The sequence below is a fragment of the Eptatretus burgeri genome, chromosome 17 (assembly GCF_056783735.1).
Source record: "Eptatretus burgeri isolate ZD-2024b chromosome 17, Ebu_testis_v1, whole genome shotgun sequence".
NCBI lineage: Eukaryota > Metazoa > Chordata > Myxini > Myxiniformes > Myxinidae > Eptatretus > Eptatretus burgeri.
The window spans coordinates 38,620,048-38,637,547 of record NC_140977.1 but is presented as its reverse complement, the minus strand read 5'-3'; the positions used below and the strand labels follow the sequence as shown (position 1 = coordinate 38,637,547).

Sequence of the window (17,500 nt, the reverse complement as noted above, 5' to 3'; positions counted from 1 at the left end):
TGTCCAATAGCCGAGGAGGCTGCTTAAGCAGCACCAACGCATCTGCACAGAGTATGGTCCCAATCTCCTCCTCCAAGTAGACGTGTGTGTGTGTGTGTGTGTGTGTGTGTGTGTGTGTGTGTGTGTGTGTGTGCACGTGCACACTGACAATGATTGCATCCTTGAGACACCTATAGAGGAGACCACCACCTCCTCCCTCAATTTTTATAAAATACAGTTAAAAAGTTACTTCCAGCTTAAGATGGTCTGCAGTAGGCAGAGTCTGTGAAAGATAGAACCACCCACTGCAATTGGACAGTATCAGCTACGACATTGCAGTCCAGAGGTCAATCATTCAACTTTTTAAAAACATTAATTTATTTATTTAGCAATGCCAGCCCATCATTCACGAATCAATCCATGGATGCATTTCTGGCTCACTGGCCTGTATCAGCGTGGCATGTATTCCCTTCAAGTACTGAACTGGCAAGATGCACTAAAAGACTCAAATGTCAAAAGGTACCTCTTCACTGAAATGGTGCCCGCTAACCCTCGTCTCACACCAGCAATTGCTGCAACGGTTCTGACCAATTCGGAGGTGTCTGCCACCCATCCACCCTATTTACGCACCCATTAAACAGTTTGCGAGGATTTTTGCACCCAGGAACTAAGCCCCACCCACTGCAGGGTGCATCTAAAGCCGGTCATTGTTAACTGTAAAAATCGTATATTTTCCCAGCAAAATCTGCTGGCAGGCAGTTGTGCACGTTAACGATCGCGTTGCTTTTACGCACGTCTGTGACCGACATTCAAGATTGCTGAGATGATTTCTCAAAACAAGCTCAAATGAGCTAAGATCCTCGTCCTCTTAATGATGACGTCATAAAAACGAATATGACGTCATTGTGATGCATCAGGTTTGCGATAAATTATCTGTGCCAATGCCCTGTTCGATTCCCGCAAACAGAATTCAAAAAGCTTGCCTAGTTTCGGAGATAATTTTTTAGGGGATTTCCATTAGTGGAGATATTTTGACGTCATAACTTTTTTTTCTTGGAGGAATTTTCAAAATCGGAGATGGTTACTGTCTGCGCAGGGAATTTCTACAGAAATATGCCAAGTTTCAGGAAGTTTTGATGAAAACTGTAGGCTGTGAAACAAAAAAGTCCACAAGAAGGAGATGAAGAACAATGACGTGAGTAAGACTTAGAGATCCTCCACGAGATCTAAAAAAATTAATTCATTTACAATTTATAAATACTGTTCAAGATGTGAGCAGCAGTCACAGGTTTGAATTATGCAAGATATCCCAAATCCATAGGCCTTCCCACCCTTCGATAAAGCCGGGCGAGTTAAGGCAATTCAGTATCACTTGAAGCTCCTCTAAACATTTAAACATGAATATTTTATCCACGACGATGGCTCCAAAAGCCTGGGTTTCATTGAAGATGTAAACCTAGCTGCTGACAACATTGAATAATATATCTTGTGACTGGTGTTTGAATCCCAGCTGGCATTAGGTTGAAGCAGGTGCATCATTTAGCCCATTGTTGCATCATCACTTTATTTTTCAACAATTTTTTTTATAAAATACTGCAAACGATTCCCATCGGTATAGAAATTGCCCGAAAGCGAGGCAATTAAGTGAAATTTGCAGAATATTGAGGAATAACTCCGTGTGACAGGTGGAGTTATGCTTGGTGGTTTTCCGTTGCCTTCCCAGCACTCAGTCATACAAATATTTAGGATCCGTTCAGGATAACTCACCTACTCTTCACCAAAGACACAGTGGGATCTTTAGCATCCGACGACTGGTACTGGCAGACGGGTCCTCCGGCGACACGTCCTTCCGGTGGATGGCCAGACATTGATGCCTCGCCCTGCATGCGAAACACCAGGGTGACACCATTTTAACCGGGTCGACATCCGAGCACAGGCTGGACGGCTGAAGAAAAACAATCTTAGCTATCCTGCCAGCCCTAAAGCTGAAAATTCAACTTCAGTAAATTTGCACGTAAATTACATTCCGAGGCAGCCACAACATGCCCACGATTTGGTAGTGAAACGCAAGTGACATGGAGTGCATCGTCTGTGTTGGTCGGTTCAATATATATATATATATATATATATATATATATATATATATATATATATATATATATATATATATATATATATATATATATATATATATAGATATATATATATATTAGTAAAGGTGTCCGTCTTCGACGGGCGTCACTGGCAACATATGGTAAAAGACAGTTAGCATGAATGTATTTTAAACAATATATTATATCATTTTTATCCATTGATTATCATTCAGGTTTTCCACTTCGATGACATTACCACGTAGTTTAGTGACTACACAACGTGTATCATTCATGAGTTCCGGAGGATCCATAGAGCGCATTAAAATTCCAGGGCACCCTACTTTAAAGTGATCCAAAAGGCCGGATCAGTTTCGTCTACATATTCATATCTTGTAGATTTTAGCTGGTCAGAAAGTCATGGTTTTGTGAAGAAACTACGGCACATGGAAAGTGCAAATTAGTCAGGTATGAACTCAACTGTTTTCTCCCCAAATGGAGCGTGATTCTATGAGCCGAACTCATCTTCGTGGTCCTCTAAAAAATGCGAAACATTTTTATTTCTTTTTTTGTGCAATAATTCCTCCCATTTTGCAAATGGAGAATATAAACTGTTAACTACCATAATTATCAAAACAAATTTTGAGAAGCCTCTTAAGGAAGACAATAATATCATTACTATCTATGTCAAAGCTTGTTTCATTTCATGCAGTAACAAAAATCTGATGGTGGAACAAAAAAAGGGGCGTGCCGAAATATATATATATATATATATATATATATATATATATATATATATATATATATATATATATATATATATATATATATATATATATATTTTATGTAGTTCATCGATGGAACACCTCGGTGTAACAGCCTGCCGTACGAGTGGTGGAGATGCTTCTTATTATCTCGAACACGCGGTTATTGTGTATAACCAAACATCTCGGAGGTAAACACACTGTACTGCTGAGACATCCTGCCACCCAGATAGGACTAATGGAAATTAACCAAATATGCTCACATGTAACCTCTTTAGAGCCCGCCACGCGGGAGCCGAGTTGATTTGACAAGTGATAGGTAAAGACCAAAAGTGGTCGATGTGGGTAAAGTGGTGAATTGTTATAATAGTGGGGCAACTTAGCTTAATATAGCATAACAATTGTGCATTTTGTGAGGAAAGCACCAAATTTGGCACACTAGTAGCCTAACATATTATGAACAGATTTGGATATTGGGCCATCTCAAATTCAGCTGCTGATGGCTGTGGCAGCCATTTTCCACTGCCATCAAAAGTTTTGAGATGGCCCAATATCCAAATCTGTTCATAATATGTTAGGCTACTAGTGTGCCAAATTTGGTGCTTTCCTCACAAAATGCAAAATTGTTATGCTAAGTTGCCCCACTATAACTGGATCCTTCAGGGTTTATTTCTTTTTCTGATGGTTTATTTGTTACCATGATTGATTTTATAACCAACAACCTTTCATGCGGCAACGTATATACATTACAGCTGGTGTGATTGTCTCTCTGATCAGTGTCTTCCAAAGTTCGATTCACAAGAGCCTATAGGTCTCACTGCTTTCTGGTTCAGGAGGCTCTGCAGTATGCATTAGATGGTAAGCTGGTCCGACAGCATGGTGCAAAAGTAGAGCACTTGCCTTTGAGCTGTCTTGTCTGGGTTCCATTCCTGATCTTACTTCAATTTGTCGGATTGGTGCCTCACGGGCAGGGAGTGGCCCGCAGGTATCACAGTCTGCCAACCCTCCGGTGGATGTTGAGCTGGGGACCCGGTTGCGAGAATTAAGTTCATGTAGTTTAAAGATCCCACCGTGGGTGGGATGGTAAGTTGGTAAGTGTGCGAGTTCTCGCCTCTGGCAGCCTGAACAAATTACAAATCCTGCCCAGATCAACTCTCGTCGAACATCAGGTCTGGACAGCTGGTTTGTCAAAGACTTGGGCCAAAAACATTCCTCTCCACTGATCCCACAAGGAGGTGGGAGAAATTGGTGCCATAAAAGAGGTTGGAGGTAAGATGTTAAACTGGCTTCACCATATGCATCATGGATATGAAAGATCACAGACATCTTTTCGAAGTGCAAACCTTTAGTCCTTTTTATCTACTCCAAATAGGTGAACAAATGCTGTGCAAGCCTATTCCCAAGTTCGGACTAGCCCTCGTGTTTTAACAGTGGAAATCCGGACCAGGAATCTATCTTCCATACCAATAGATGGCAGGGTGTGTGTCTGTGTCAGTTTGTATGTCTCCTCCATAACTCCAAAATCATGAAACCTATCAGCCTGAATCTTTGCATGCATACGAAGGGAACTCCAAGGAAGTGCTATCGTGAAAATTAGGTGTCTGGTTTAATTAAAACACCCCTTTTGAAGATAATTAACGGACTTATTTAATTATATCCTTTATCAGGCGAATCCTCAGTTACAGCTCTTTATGGGGTCTTAAGGCGTTTCCTGGGTGACCTCACTGGGGTCTGAAGCCACCATGTTTTTTGGCCTGCTCAACCATGCTTTGACTTGGAACAGGCCGCAACGATTTCTTAACGATTAAGTTATTTTTTTCCACTTTCCTCACTCATATTATGTAATTGTTGGTTAGATTGCAAAGCTTATAAACGCCTGGAGACGCCAGCGTTCGTGGCGTTATTTCATTTCCGCACATGCCATACGTGGATAATCTCTGAAACTAAGCCAAATTACAAAGTTTAAGCTCCAGAATTGAACCCAGAAGCAGTTCCAACTCCTAAAAAAAGTGTTCATTTATCCAGTTCAAGACATTGCTTGGGCGTTTGCTGGTGCACGGGTTTATGTGACTGATGACAATCGGTAATCGCTTGCCAAGCCAGGTGTTCCATTGGAGTGGTTGCTTGAGTGCTTAAGCCACTTGCTTGGTTGTTCGTTTGAAAACCACTAAAAGGAAGACCAGTTGCTTCGCTGATGGAAACACCAATCTTTGCGTAATTGCTAAAAAAACAAACAAACAAAAAAGGAATAAAAATGAACTTTAACTTAATTTTTTTTTTACTGTTCGGACGATTATATTTAGTGAAGAAAATATTAAGGAATGTGCAGAAAGTGGAACTTCATTTGGCGCAACGCTATGCTCTTTAACCTCCTTTTACAATCCATGATGATCGAGTGAACTTGGGTCCTTTTTTTTTTGGTAATTATGTACGCAGTTTGCTTTGTCCCATTTTGATCGATTTGTTTTAATGACAAAATATTAATACAAACATACTAATAGTTTAAGCAATATATTAATAGTCGGCAGTGGCTGAAAACGATGAGGTATGTGGGCAGCACACATGGAGGTCAGACATGGGGGGTTTTTTCATGCCTGCATGTGAGCAAGTAGGAGGAACGCATATGGGTTGGGGGGCACACATGAAGGCAGGTCTTTGTCAGGGTGATTACATGGGCTTAAATTTTAAATGCTCCCGTCCGGTTTGACATGGAACATGGTGGTTAAAAATAAAACGTTCCTGTTTGGGCGCGTTTTATCGCCCCGGTAATGCCCCCTTCCCTCATGTTGCCTTCATTCCCCTTACACTGCCTTTCTTCACCCTCCCCTCATGCAGCCACCCTCCACTCACACAGCTGCCCCTCCCCACACACTGCCTTCTTTCCCTCCCCTCATGCTGCGTTCTTCCCCTCCCGTCATGATGCCTCACCCCCCACCCCCGTCATACTTCCCTCCCCATCACACTCCCCCATCACCCCCCCTGTCAAGCCCCCCCCCCCGTGTCACGTGGCCGATTAGCCTCTTCCACTCATGAGGCTCCCTTGCTGAGAGAACCTGAGGAGCAGTATCAGCGTCAGGTAATACAGCCGCAGGTAACGCAAACGGACTGTGCATGTAACAAATCTCATTTGAGTCTCTCTCAGCAACTGCTCGTTCGACACAAAGTCTGACCAGCAATAGCTTGGACTTTCGTCCTCCTGCACAGGTATCGACAGCGCCACACCGCATGATCCAGTGAATCAATGACTCCCCAGGCCTGACCCAGACATCCATTTACCTCTGGCTCACAGCCAGCGGCGACATGAATATCACTACCTCAGTAAGTGAATTTCTCCGTGACCTCAACATCCTGACCACAAACAGGTACAGACAAGATAGCAGCATCCAGGATGTCATTGAAAGCCTGGATCTTAGTTTTGACCCAGGAAACCCGTAATCTCAGTGGCTCCGACTCCTCATTCAGCACCTCGAGAGCCCCCAAAAGGATATTCAATTTCTGCAAAGATGCCTGCATCGTCTGCGAAATCACGGTCAGAGATCTTGACATTTCCAAACAATGCACCGCAGCTTGATCGCTCTGACATCCTCCCCAGAATCCAGTCCATACAATTGCTGAAAAGTGTGAGGGCAAACACACACCCCCTGATGAACTCCAGCAACAACTGCAAATAAGTCAGAGATGGTATAACCACATCTCACAGCACTCTCCTCCTAAAGGCCCAGTCACACCTTGACGTTTTAGCCAGCAATGGCAACGTATTAAAATGTATGTAAAACGCTGGCTTACGTTGAACTTTTGATATTTTTTTTAAAGATTCGGACGTATTCATAACGAGTTGGTCTTATGCATAACGTATTAGTAACGGACAGAATGTTTCGTTGTGTTATCGATAACTTATACCAACGAATGCTGAACCTGTTGTCGGCCTTCACAACCTATGCCCAACGATAGTCTAACTTAGGCATAGCGCGCTGCACGCATCGCCGACGATGACATGGCGTAGGTTATAAAAGGCTGCCGCACAACGATTCAAATCATAACCGCCTCAGAAATGGAAGTGTCAACATCGCAGTCACACCTTGGCGATCTTGCCAACGTATGCCGACCTCTGAAAAATGCATCTAAAACGCTGGCGCACGTCGAATACGGTATGGGTAAGTTTGGTATACGTGAATAAAATGCTAAAGTACGTTATTGTGGTGTAGTCTGCGGGCCTACGGGGAAGGGCATGGTGGTGTGGGAGTGGTCGGAGTGGTCATCGTGTCTGCAAGGGATATAAGGAGTGCGCGCCGCCTGAGGCGTTGTAGTGATGCCTTGAGTCGCCCGGCTTGTGTGTGTGCTGAGTACGTAATAAAAGGACGGTGGTGGGCAAAGTACGCCCGCGCTCCCGCTTGTGCAACACAACCTGGCTCGACTGTTCCCCCGATCGTGTCTGCCTGCTAAGCATCTTCTACACGACACAATAGTTGGCTGACGAGGATCTTCGGATCGGCGTGTGCAGGGTGGTGGCGCTCGGATCGGCAGCGAATAACCCGTGCGGTTCCAGGCTACGGAGTCAAGGGTCTCGCCAGCACGAGCATGGCAGAGGGTCGGTGCACGGCGCACGAACGCGTGCCCGCCTTCGTCGGAGTCGACTTCGGCCACGTCGAGTGGGCAATGGCCGCGCTCAGTGTTCGTTTTATTGAGGCGCGACAAATCGGGGGAATGATTTCTGCAAAGCCACGGCTAAAGAACGAGGACACGCGGTTCGGCTCGAACGCGGCGTTGGACGTCGCACAAGCTCTGAAGAATGTCCGGGGTCTCGATGGTCGGTGCGCAGCAGGTGGTCCGGAGGTCAGCGCGGGGTGCCAGGCGCGCACGGCCGCGCGCACAGTCTGCGGCGCGGGTCGTGGGCGAGCGTTGCGATGCAATCACTCGGACGGCGGTCTGAGCACTCGAGGACGTCTACGTTGTGTGTGCCGAGAGTCATCGCCCATCATTACAGTCATTGATGGCGGTGTGCGAAGCGATCCTTCCGTCCCGGGTCGAGACCTACGGCCGGTGTTAGACCTGCTTCCAATTGATCCGGAGATGACAAGATCAGTGGCAGGGGAAGTTGAGGTGACCGGGGCACTGATGCTGCCCATGTTGAACCTGGTTTCAGTTGGTCCTACGGTGACAGGACCGATGCCAGTGAATGTCGAAGTGATCGGGGCGCTGATCGGGTGTCGGATGGAGTCCACTCGTGCTGCCCTCGCATCGCGCACGTACACCGGCGAAGCGGTTGCACCGCTTGCGGCGCCCGACATCTCGGTGCTCTACCGGGGGCGAAGCGCCCTACTCACGGTGGTTGTGGTGCGAGGGGAGGGGCCCGTCCTTTTGGGTCGGGACTGGTTGACACGCCTCGAGCTGGATCTCCAGCTCGTACCTCCAGGTGCGCCGGTGCTTCCTTCGTTGCTTCCTTCGAGACCCGAGGGCGAGGTTCTGGCGGCGGGAGCCGCGTCGATGCAACGGGGGCGGCCGTTCGTTGCTGCCTGCAACGGTGATGTGCGGTTCGGGAGCGGCGGGAGCCGTATCAGCTCTCGCGATGAGTTCCCGCGCTTCGGCAGCATTCATGAGGCAATGCGCGCCTGTGTTGTTCGGGCAGCTTCGGCGGCGAGTTGCAGCGAGCCCGTCGCGTGCACGGGAGTCACGGTTCGCAACATCGAGTCAACAATCAAGAATCGGACTCGTGATGAGGGTTATGGGTTGCTGTTCATTGCATATTTGTTTTTCCTTGCTCTAGTGATGCAGTTTAACGTTGTTGAAATAAATGCCAGCAGTTCCTGTGTGAGAGTGGGTTTGGCGGAGATCAATCGATGGGTTTTGCGGTATGGTCAATGTGATGTGGTGGCTTTGGGAGCGGTGGTGGCGAATAAAAAGGTTTGGTTGGCCTTCCATTGCCCCGAGCCACGGGTAGTTGTTTTATCAGGTGCTGGGATTTTATCAAAACAACGCGCTGTACGGAAAAATGAGTTTGCAATGATTCCAGTGGTGTTCCTATTGGTTTATGACGAGCCTGTACTTAAAGTGTGGTTTGAATGGAGTTGCGACCGTCTAACTGCCGTGGGGGTCTCGGAGATCGGCTCGGAGCCAGGACTGGTGCGCTGGTCGGCGTTACCCCCACCTCTGGTTGCGGCAAGGTCAGACATGCCTGGCGCCTGGGACCCGGCTCTCTGGGTTCGCTCAAGGCCGTTTTGGCCATGCGGTGGAATCTTAACTGATTGTGGTGTGTGGATTGTTGTGGAGCATTGGTTGCATCCAGCCAGCGGCGCTGTTCAGCGCCCCCATCCAAGGTCATTCGGGGCTGGCGCTGGCGCCACGGCTGCCAGACAGCGAGCTTCCGGCCTCAGAATGTTATCTGCTTCAGGTCTGGCTGGGGGAGATGGGCCGCCTTGTGGGCCGGAGGCGTTTGATGGTGCTGGGGGGAGGTTTGCTCGGGAGGTCGCCGCGACCTCGGCAAAGGCCGTGTAAGCGTGGGCCGCCTGGGGGCGTTTTTGCTGCGTAGTGCTGCTGTGCTTCTCGTCTTGCTGCTTCATATCGGTAACGCGGTCAGAGTTTGGTGGGTGCTTTGTGCACCTCCGTCTTTGGAACCTGGCCTTTGCTGCTCCACTCGCTCGCATCGACACATTATATGATGTGGTGTGCTTTTATACTTCGCTGTTTTCTTTTTTTATATACCTTGTCTACTGTTATACCGTAGTGCTTCGTGCTGTTGTGCTTATTATGATGGTGATCATTTAATAATCATAGTTTTAGGGGGGAGGAGTGTGGTGTAGTCTGCGGGCCTACGGGGAAGGGCATGGTGGTGTGGGAGTGGTCGGAGTGGTCATCGTGTCTGCAAGGGATATAAGGAGTGCGCGCCGCCTGAGGCGTTGTAGTGATGCCGTCAGTCGCCCGGCTTGTGAGTGTGCTGAGTACGTAATAAAAGGACGGTGGTGGGCAAAGTACGCCCGCGCTCCCGCTTGTGCAACACAGCCCGGCTCGACTGTTCCCCCGATCGTGTCTGCCTGCTAAGCATCTTCTACACGACACAATAGTTATCATACGTTGTATTAAGTGGAGTACGTCTTGTAATTTTAAACACTAGTACGTGCCCGTAAAAAAAAAAAAATAAAGAAATAAATAATAATAATAAATAAACCACACAGGCCGTTTCTTCGCTCTCGCGTGCCCGTACGTGCGTGACCCGGAAGTTCAATATTATTCGCAATTTAGTTTTAATACCCAATTATTCAATTAGCGCCAACGTATTTTACCTTTTCGCATTGTCGTCGCAAGGAAAAACAAAAAAGAGAAGAGAAGAGAGAAAATTTTTTTACTTCCTGGTTCGGAGCATACCAGCACTCTGATGTTCCCGAAATTTATACACTGTCTAATATGAAAACGATCATAACTTGGGCCATTGTGTTTATCTATATATGCGTATAAGAAATCGAGAAATTATTAGAATACACGAAGTCATCACTCTCCGAAAGCCCGTACGTTGTAACCCGTAATGGGGAACGCGGCTGAGCTTCTCTTCCCCATCGGCCATGCCCACGCAACAACGTGTCTTGTCATTGGTTTGGTAAATAAATGGCCACTACTTGGGAGGCACTTGTCCGATTAATATCAAACCTTGAAAAGGCACATCCTCAGGTCCCCAGCAATATATCTGGCAAGTTTCAATTAGATTGGACCAGTGGTTGTCGAGAAACAGCGGTCACACGCACGCACGCACGCACGCACGCACGCACGCACGCACGCACGCACGCACGCACACACACACACACACACACCTGGAATTATAGATAGATGTTGAAAATTTTACGACGTACTTGCCGTATGACACACGCTCCGAATGCGATGGGAATAAGTTGTACGCACGATATGCGATCGTTGACACACGTCGACACACGTTACTTGAAAGGTACTCATAAGTCGAAACACGTCAAGGTAATGGTTAGCATCAGTGTTCCAGACTCCCGGATTTTTTTTTTCTTCGGTATGACGGTGTTCAGTGTACAGTGCGGTTATGATTTAAATCGTTGAGCGGCAGCCTATTAATTATATTATATTATAACCGCACTAGAAATCGAAGTGTCAAAATCACCATCATACCGAAGGAAGGAAGAAGAAGAAGAAGAGGAAGAAGAAGAAGAAGAAGAAGAAGAAGAAGAAGAAGAAGAAGAAGAAGGAGAAGAAGAAAAAAAAAACCAGGGAGTCTGGAACACTGACGCTAACCATTACCTTGATGTGTTTTGACTTATGAGCACCTTACAAGTAACGTGTGTCGATGTGTGTCACCGACCGCGTAACGTGAGTACAACACGTAACTCATAGGTTAGAAATAAGTTTTGGGTACGCTAAACATTACCTCGACGTGTTTCGACTTATGAGTAACTTACAAGTAACGTGTGTCGACGTGTGTCAACGATCGCGTGACGTGCCTACAACTTATGGCCAGCGTTATGCGGAACGTGCGAGTCATACGCTGGAATAAGTCTTAAAATTTCAAGCATGGAAAATTTGAGGACAACCGAAAAGTACAACGTTTAAAGCCAGCGTACTACGACGTATGGCAGTGTTTTTCAGCGTGCTCTCAATGTTATCAAAACTTACCCATAACGTATTCGACGTGTACCAGCGTTTTAGAAAAATTTTCCAAAAATCGGCATAAGCTGGCTAAAACGTCAAGGTGTGACTGGGCCTTAAGTACCAGAGTATAGTTCAGGCATCAGATTGATCAGTTTTAGTGGCACCCCACGAAGACCAAGAATCCTCCAGAGGGCATCCCGATTCACTGAATTGAACGCTTTACAGAGATCAACATAGGCTGTGAGCAGCCCCTGCCGAACCACTCATCTGTGTTCAGTGAGGACCCCGAAGGGCAAGGATACGGTCAATCATTGACCTCTTTGTGTAAAGCCTGACTGCTCTGGGAACTGGTGCTCAAGCAGATGGTGGTGAAACCTTTCAATAATTATTCAGATAAAGACCTTGCCCAGAACTGAGAGCAGCATCACCCCTCGATAGTTGTTGCAGTCCTGGTGATCACCCTTCCCTTTCCAGAGAGGTGCAACAAGGCCCCTCTTCCAGCTAGTTGAGATTATGCATGTGTTCCAGGCAGAGCACAGAAATGCATGCAATGACTGAGTGCAGCATTTCCACTAGCCTTCAGAAATTCAGCATGGATGCCACAGATCCCAGGAGCTTTACCCCATTTCAACGGGTTCACCCTAGCTTGTATTTCCACAAACAAAGGTGGATCACAGTTGATTGCAGAGTCAGCAAGAGGGATAGTAACATCCCTGACACACAACTCAACAGCTGGTGGGTCAGCCTGGTGCAGCAGCTAAAAGTAACTGGTCCAGCGGGCCTTCACTTCGGACTCCTCTGTCAAGAGCCCACCACCCTCCGCTCTCACTGCAGTACACCGAGGGACGGGCTTGGAGGAACGCAATGCGTGCATTCCCCTGTAAGCAGGACGAAAATCACTTGACAACAGCTGATGTTCTACCCCCTCACAGAATCCTTGCACATCGACTTCCCTGTCCGCCCTCAGCGCACATACAGTTTTATGCCTCAATTCCCTGAACAGCTCAGCTCTGCCATTAAGCCTGGCCCTACAACTCTGGTCGATGGTATCCAGTGTCCCTTGAGAGACAAAATTCTTCTGCATTTGCTTGTATTTGCTAGTATAATATGAATATGATACTCGGGTACCGGCACACAACGGCCTACCTTTGAGCCTAGTGTAAGGCTGACCACACGTTACCTTGTTAGGATGTATTTTATCCTGCACTATAACTGTCATAGAGGCCCTGAGAGGTTTTACTCAGGGAAGGACTCCAGTGGGAAATTATTATGAGATGGTGAATGACTTATGCACAGGAAATAATGGACGTTATGACCATGACTGTTGCTTGCGTCATCCAGGTGGCCACATTATCAATGTTTTGGAATATATCAGTCAATACAAAGGGGGCTTGACCTCGTCATCGAAGGAACGCATAACACAGGTTCAACTAAATAGTGCTGCTGGATCATGGGATGTCATCTGTGAGTTATCACTTCATTGCCATCTAGCAACTGAGCAACTCCACAGGGATGGGACACTAATCTTGAGGTGAACATCACCCCCAGGTAAGTCACTTTAGCAGTGTTTTCCCCACATAGGAGTAGCACAATCACGCATGTTTTCCATAAACCTCAAGTTATGGCAGTGAAGTCACGTTGTTTGAATTATGGCATCACGTCAAATGGCCCGTTGTTTTATTGGGATGAAATGATGTTGCTATATAGTGGAGAGATTAACTGTGGCTGATTATGTGTGGGAAATGGAGCAAGTGGATTCGTTCGATCAAATTTCGATTGCGATGCTTCAGAGCGAACTCGGTCAAGTTGCCTCCCAAATCGTTACCTTCTTTTATTTCCATCCTAATTGTCCTCCCTCAACCATATTCCTTACATGTAAAAAAAAACAAGAGAAGAAAAAAAAAAGTGGCAAATATATACTCCTTCCATATTGATGGACTCATGCGGTTCGGGAAGGACATGGCAACGGTGATTGTGTGAAGGTCAAGTGTGTGATGGAAAAAGGAACAGATTGCCACCTGGGATGGATTGAAACCTTTTTCCTTCTGTTGCAAGCACTCAAGAAGCACTCAAACCAAGAAGAAGAAAAAAATATCGAGTAATAGGTGTCCACAACCATCCTTGACAACCAATAGGTGTCCGTCACTTTTTCACCTTTCTTCGCTTTTAAATTCATTTTCTCCACAACCGCTTGAGCGATTGACGTGAAACTATCAACATAGGAGCACCTGCCCATGGAGAATGTTTTAATGAAACGGACGACCAAGAAGGAACCCGAAGAAGTAAAGAGCAAAGATGGAGTCATCGGGAGGAACCTGGATAGGATTCGGGTTTCAGCCGCTGCTCCACTACCGTCAAACCCATCCAGGCACAGCCAAGTGAGCCTTACAGAAAAAATTTCTGCAAGAATTCACTTCTTCTTAGAGAGATAGATAATGAAGGAGAGGAATAGAGAGCAAAAGAGATGAAAGAGAAGAAAAAACAAGAATTAGAACGAATAAAGAGAATTATGAAAAAATAAAACAAAATAAATAAATAATAATTAAAATATTATAATAATATTATAAAATATTATTATTATTATTATAAAATATTATAAAAATATTATAAAAATATTATAAAAATATAAATAAATATTATAAAAATATAAATAAAAATATTATAACATATAAAAATATTATAAAATAAAAAAAATATAAAATAATTATTAAAAAAATTAGAAAGAAATGTGAAAGGAACAAAGAACAAAGATGTGGGAAAGAATCCGGACAGATATATTTCAGCAGTTACTCCCCAGGCTCAAATCTAACAGCATGTATAAGCTTCCAGAGGTCCGTCAGTGGGGAAGCACAGTCCGCACAGCGTCAGGATATGGTACCAACATAATGAAACGGACGACCAAGAAGGAACCCGAAGAAGTAAAGAACAAAGATGGAGGCATCTGGATAGGATTCGGGTTTCATATTGATTATTGGATGGAAAATGCGGCCCGTGTTCCAAAAAGTCTGCGTTCTGCGGGTATGGGTTTCAGGGTGTTTCACGGATCAGGAATAAACTGCCTCGACCTCGCTTTGCTCGGCCTTTGCCGAATGATGAGTGCGGCCATCTATTTAGTATATGTGCAAAGAGGGAAGGATTTTGGACTCCAGGTCGCGATGATGTGACTCATGGTTGGCCTGCTAGGCGATGCAGCAGGCCGAATGTGCCATGACATCAATTCACAAAGAAACAAAGTCATTGTGGGAAGTTGTGCTTTGAACGTTGCTTCGTTAACAATACGTACGTTCAGGTTTTCTTATTAACTGCTATACTGGACAAAATCCAGGAAAGCCAGGCAGTTGAGTAGAATAATCTCTGCTGTCGAGAGACGGTATCCGGGAATGATATATCGGATAAAGGACAGATAGAAGGTCTGCACATCGTTCATGTTCGCCACAATAAGGCCAGAGTTCTGAATAGCAGACTGGACAACTAACTAACTTCACCTCTATAATGGACCAGACCTCTGGAAGCTTGTACATGTTGCTGCGTTTGAGCCTGGGGAGCAACTGCTGAAATCTATCTGTCTGGGTTCTTCCCGACATCTATGTTCTTTCACACATTTCTCTTTATTCATTCTAATTCTTGCTTTTTTAAAAATTTTATTCATTTTCCTCTCAATTTCTCTCTTTCTTTATCTATATTTCTTATGGAGAAGTGAATTATTACAATTTTTTCTGTAACGCTCACTTGGTTGCACCTTGATGAGTTTGGGGGGTAGAGGAGTAGCGGCTGAAACCCGAATCCTGTCCAGGTTCCTCCTGATGACCTTCGGACGACTCCAATGCAGTATTTGGTCTTTCATTTGATTTGCATTTCTTCAAAATCCTTTCATATACAGCACTGACTTTGAAAATAACAGCGAGACTCGGTGGCTTAATGACGAGAGCGTTTCCACCGAGTCTGGAAGGTTTGTGGTTCGGTTTCCGAACCTGACCCTGCTCAAGTCAAGCCATCTATATATTACTAAAACTCTCATCTTGTATGTATGTATGTATGTATGTATGTATGTATGTATGTATATATGTATATATGTGTATGTTCCCGAAATACAGCCAAAACAGGACACGATAGCACAAAAATTTTTGGGCCACATTACTCACAATTCTCCTGCGGTGTGCAGTATCAAGCTTCGTTCAAATCGGGCAACGAAAAAAATTATTTAAAAAATCAATTCCTGATTCAGTCAGGTACTCTTCGGGAGAATTTGATCAATGCAAACAACCTCAGCGGTATCGTTTGCTGGAGCTATCTTTTTTTTCTTGAAATGATTTTTCATCAACCGCTGTCACAACGGGAACTCAGCGGGTTCACGGATTGTCTAGTAGACTTAAAAAATGATATGTGCTGCTTTGTCGCTTGATCCTCATCATCTTAAAAGAATGGGGCACAGAAAAACAACCATGGGTCGACAACCATTGCCCAGGCTTGGATGGGCCTAATGGCCTCCTCCTGCGCTGAAGCTCCTTGTAAGCGAACTCATTATTAACAGCTGAAATATCAGATGAGCAAACCTCAATATTCTCCTCTCTTGGTCTGCACTCTTTAACCTGTACTTCACCTTTAGGGGCCTGCCATCTGTTCGGAAGATTGCTGGCACCACTCATGTCTGCAAAATGGTGCAAAGTGCAGATCCTCTCAAGATTACTTCTCATTATAAGCAGTCATGGAATTAAGTCATTGCTGTTGATGTCGAGTCTCTTTTCAAGCATCCTGATCTCTGACCATCAGTTTGCATTCCATCCCGGTCACTCAACTTTGGACATGCTGCTGCTGTTCCTCTCCAAACAATGGCTGGAGGTCCTCAATGTCAAAAAAGGAGGTTAGGATCATCTCATTGGATATATATTGGGCATTCAACACAGTCTGACATCATGCTCTGCTTTCCAGACTCGCCACCTGTAAGGTACAAAGCCAGCTTCATACCTGGCTTTGTGACTTCCTTCACGAACACAGTCAATGCATTGCTCTCAAGTTCTCAACAGAACCCTCTCCTCTCCTCTGCCAGTGGAGGCTGGAGTGCCCCTTCACAGTGCTGGACCCAGACTTGTTTCTCATCCACATAAACTATCTCAAAAGTACCAAACTTTTGTCACTATATCAATGGAGTACTGCTACAGTGAAGGGCTGCAGCTCTTCACATCACCCTCTGTACCTCCTGGAATCTAAAGTTCTCAACAACATTAGAATCTCCCCTGATAAGGCCCAAACACAAGGCCTGTTGTTCACCCTTTGCAGACAGGTCACTGGCCTGTTTTTTTTTTTTACTGCCTCTATGCAGGTCTACATTCCTCTGCTCGCTCAGCCTTCCAATCCTAACCAGCTCCTCCGGGATGTACATGTTCCTTCAGGAACGCTCTTCTCTTCGAACTCCCAAAATCCAGACTTTCTGCACACCTCAACTCCTTTGTTTCTCCTTTCGACCTTTTTCGGAATTGCCTTCCTGAGAATGTTCAATCCCACCCTTCCATGTGGAGTTTCAAACAGGGCCAGGTCACTACCATCATCCTCCATCTGTATCTGCGATGTAATTTTTTTTTTTACAATTGACCACCTTCTCCTCTGTCTGCTCACTCTTTCATGAGCCTGGATTTTGCATACAAAAAAAACAACAAGTGAACGAACCCAGAGCAGGCAGCTCAGGAGGCAAGTTCATATCTTCTACGGCACTTTATCGGACACGCGATTCGTGACAGTGGTGTCGTGTCACATTTCAAAGTACCGGAGCCCTGCAAAGATGTCGGCCATAACGTCATCGCCAGATCGACTGCCAAATCAAGTTTTATCATGACACAAAGCATTTGAGTGTTTTTTTTTACTGTGATAAAATAGGGAGTCCATAGAACACTTTACCCTACACGGTGTTCAGATATATAAATCAAATTGAAACAAAATAATGATTTTAAAGGTCGTATAAAAAATTAATCCCAGAATTTAACTGCCATTGGTGCAGTGTCTTACAAACCACCTTATTTAACATGATAACTGACAGCTCTGTTTTGGAAGAATAAATAACCCGGGTTACGTGCA

The 17,500-nt window shown here is 45.3% G+C and overlaps 1 protein-coding gene across 2 annotated transcripts in view; it reads right to left on the bottom strand.

Annotated features, from left to right (window-relative positions):
- Positions 1–17,500, bottom strand: part of LOC147009809 (disks large-associated protein 3-like) — a 125,592-nt gene that overhangs the window by 97,585 nt on the left and 10,507 nt on the right. For both annotated transcript variants that reach the window (XM_085861142.1, XM_085861144.1), the window contains exon 2: positions 1,747–1,859. The gene's annotated coding sequence lies outside the window, so the exon portion shown is untranslated. The remainder of the gene's footprint in view (positions 1–1,746; positions 1,860–17,500) is intronic.